At 48.2% G+C, this 3,936-nt stretch overlaps 1 pseudogene; it reads right to left on the minus strand.

Moving 5' to 3' along the window:
* Positions 1-875: 875 nt before the first annotated feature.
* Positions 876-1,641, minus strand: LOC132223919 (TCF3 fusion partner-like; annotated as a pseudogene).
* Between the last annotated feature and the right edge of the window lie 2,295 nt (positions 1,642-3,936).

The raw sequence follows: 3,936 nt of genomic DNA on the forward strand, positions 1-3,936 counted from the left end.
TCTGCTTTTCAAATTATAGCCATGTTGTCAATGACATCATGACCAAAACCCATACAGGGGTCCTGAAATCACATGCAGTACTTATGTCTAAGATGACAATGCAAGTGATAAGGGGTAGACTTAGATAACTTATTTATGTTATGTATGTTATGTTATGTTATGTTATGTTATGTTATGTTATGTTATGTTATGTTATGTTGTTATGTTATGTTATACAGTATACTAGAGGCCAGGGCACAAAAATTTGTGCACTTGGGTGGGTCCCTCAGCCCGGCCTGTGCCCTCTTGCAATCTGGGACCCCTTGGGGGCCCCTTCCCCTGGCTGCTGGCACTAGTTTTCCTCCGGCTCCCGGAACCCAGGCCTTTGCTCTTCGCCGGGAGGGGCCCACGCAGTGGGTGAGGGGCTTAGCTCTTTTAAAAATACTTCTGAATGTTTGGTAAATAACCCTGTAGGAATCTACTTTCTGAAACATGTTGGTTGTTAAGGGCTGATTTGGGTAATCAACAAAATGTATGTTAAAATCCTAATCCCCAGAACCTCAGAATGTACCTGTATATGGAGATAAGATCTTTAAAGAGGGAATTGCATTAAATTGAGGCAGTTCCAGTGGGACCCTTAGCCCATCTCACTGAAGTCCTTATAAGAAGAGGAATGTTGGGGTCCTGCCCCAGCAGGTCCAGGGGTTCCCAAAGGTGTGGACAGAGTCAGCGAAGAAGGAATGACACAGAGGCAGTGTTCAGGTTATCATCATAGCCAGGTTCTCTTTTTATTGTCCTGTTACATCTATATTTATACTATTTGATCCTATAAGCATGCCTCTATAAGCTTTTTTTTTTTTTTGCTGAGGAGAGCATGGGGTCTGTTTATTGGGGGGTCAGTCAAAGGAGGAGCTGGCTAGGGTGGGGTAGGGCAGCAACTTGTCTGGCCCCAGAGAAACCCAACTTGAGTCCAGAGCCTCTACCACTTTGAAGCCAAAGTCTTCCTCCACCTTTATCTGCACAGGGGCCAGCTCCGGAGTCAGCGGGACTCCCGCCCGGCCCCCTTCCTGAGGCACTTGCCGCCTCTTCCACCCGCTTGGCCCCTCGCCAGGGGCTGGGCTGCTGGCTTCTGTGGGCACTGGTGTCCTCCTGGGCGGGGACAGCCCCTCTTTCTCCAGAGGCTCATTCTCAGCATTGCCTGGGGTGGCGGCGTCTGTGCCCTGGCTGCCCTCGTCCTCCAGTAAGATGGTGAACTGTCTGACCCGGTAGTAGTCGCCATAGGAGTGCAGCACCTTCATGAGGAACCTCCGCTCCTGCTGGAGTCTCCCTGTTATCCTCTGTATCTGATGGAGCCTGTTCAGGACCCGCTCGTTCACCTGCCTGATCTCCCTGCAGTGCCAACGCAGCGCCTGGTACTTCCTGTGATTGAGTTCCCGTTGGCACCTCTGTTGCTGGCCTCTGGCTGCCTCCTCCTCTTTGTCTCGCTCCTGGAGGCTGGAGCTTCCCAGACCCCCCAGACAGGAACTCCACTTCGGTCTCAAGCTCACTCTCCAGGATGTGACCACTAAAAAGCGGAGGCAGCGCCAGATCCCAGCCAGGAGGTGCTGAGAACTCCTCAAAGCTCAAGGCTGCCATGGACCCCTCTCTCTGCTCCAGCTCCATTTCTCCTTGGCTCCCGGCACCAACCTTGGCTTCCAACCTTGCAAGCCTCTAGTTCAGGGGTGGGCAAACTTTTTGACTCGAGGGCCACAATGGGTTCTTAAACTGGACTGGAGGGCTGGAACAAAAGCATGGATGGAGTGTTTGTGTGAACTAATATAAATTAAAAGTAAACATCTACACTAATAAAAGAGAAAAATGGTAATTGGCATACGGTGCTACCTTTTCATTGGCTAATCAGGGCTATATGCAAATTAACTGCCAACTGAGATGGCAGTTAACTGTGAACAAAGATGGCAGTTAATTTGCATATGTAAGCACAATGCAGGGAGGCGAAAGGGAAAGCAGGAAGAAGCCCCCTGTCACTGACAGTGATCAGAAACCCAGGGGGGAGCTAAGAGGTGGGAGAAAGGGCAAAGGCGGCCCTGGGGGCCAGGCTGAGGGACCCCCCCTTCCCCCCGAGTGCACAAATTTTTTTGCACCGGGCCTCTAGTCCTTAAAAGGGTAATATGCTAATTAGACCAGGTCAACTGGACAAAACCATAGTAGTGGGGTCTGAGGCAAAGGCAGTTAGGGGTGATCAGGCCAGCAGAGGAGGGCAGTTGGGGGAAACCAGTACAGCAGGGGAGGGCAGTTGGGGACGACCAGGCTGACAGGGGAAGGCACTTGGGGGCAACCAGGTCAGCAGTGGAGGGCAGTTGGGGGCAACCATGCTAGCAGGGGAGGGCAGTTGGGGGCGGCTGGGCCAGCAGGGGAGGGCAGTTGGGGCGACCAGGCCAGTTTGGGAGGGCCGTTGGGGGCATTAGGCAGGCAGGCAGTTAGTGGTTAGGAGCCAGTGTTCCTGGATTGCGAGAGGGATGTCCAACTGCGGGATCAGGCCTAAACCAGCAGTCAAACATCCCCCGAGGGGTCCTGGATTGGAGAGGGTGCGGGCCAGGCTGAGGGACACCCCCACATGCACGGATTTCATGCACTGGGCCTCTAGTGTTATTTATAACCATCACAATAAACACACACACACACACACACACACACACACACACATCATATAGGAAATTTCAAAGCCCATCAAATGTAATTTAAGAATACAGTTTACAAATAATGATTTATACTGGTTGAAAATTGTTCCTGTAAGACATAAAGTTATTACATTTCAGCTTTGTAGGGTTTCATACACTATTAGATCTGAGACATTTTAGGAAATCAGAGTGTTAGCTAGAGTTGCTTAATAATATTGCATTTTAAGACCCATCCATTCTTTGATATGTTCAAGCACTGGAGTAGCAGTCCAAATTTTGGAATGTTAGTGTTGGCCCCATCTCTTATTCTAACATTCAAAACATCAACTCCCATATCCTATTTATCTCTTGCATAAAATGGGTATCATAGTCTCTCCTGCAAGCCTCACAGCGTAGATGTAGAGGCCATTTGAAATGACATCTGTGAAAAGGATTTGCAAATAATAAAAGACTGCGAACTTGTGGGCATCATTATTTTATACCCTTTACCTTTTGATAAAATTCAACCTGAAAACAGAAACAAAAGAAGATTCAGGGGTTTTTTTTATTGCTTAAAGTATTATAAAGGGTATTACATATGTGTCCATTTCCACCCCCGCCCTAGACAGTCCCCTAGCCTCCCCTATCCCCCAGTCTCTTATGTCCATTGGTTATGCTTATATGCATGCATACAAGTCCTTCGGTTGATCTCTTACCCCCCTACCTCCTGCCCCCCAACCCTCCCCGGCATTCCCACTGCAGTTTGACAATCTGTTTGAGGCAGCTCTGCCTCTGTATCTATTATTGTTCAAAAGTTTATAATGGTCTCTATTATCCATGAATGAGTGAGATCATGTGGTATTTTTCCTTCATTGACTGGCTTATTTCACTTAGCATAATGCTCTCCAGTTCCATCCATGATGTTGCAAATGGTAAGAGTTCCTTCCTTTTTAGAGCAGCATAGTATTCCATCATGTAGATGTACCACAGTTTTCTAATCCATTCATCTACTGATGGGCGCTTGGGCTGCTTCCAGATCTTAGCTATGGTGAATTGTGCTGCTATGAACATAGGGGTGCATATATCCTTTCTGATTGGTGTTTCTGGTTTCTTGGTATATATTCCTAGAAGTGGGATCACAGGGTCAAATGGGAGTTACATTTTCAGTTTTTTTAGGAAACTCCATACTGTCTTCCATAGTGGCTGCACCAGTCTGCATTCCCACCAGCAGTGCACAAGTGTTCCTTTTTCTCCACATCCTCTCCAGCACTTGTCGTTTGTTGATTTGTTGATGATAGCC

This window comes from Myotis daubentonii, chromosome X (genome assembly GCF_963259705.1).
Source record: "Myotis daubentonii chromosome X, mMyoDau2.1, whole genome shotgun sequence".
In the NCBI taxonomy this organism is placed as follows: Eukaryota; Metazoa; Chordata; class Mammalia; order Chiroptera; family Vespertilionidae; genus Myotis; species Myotis daubentonii.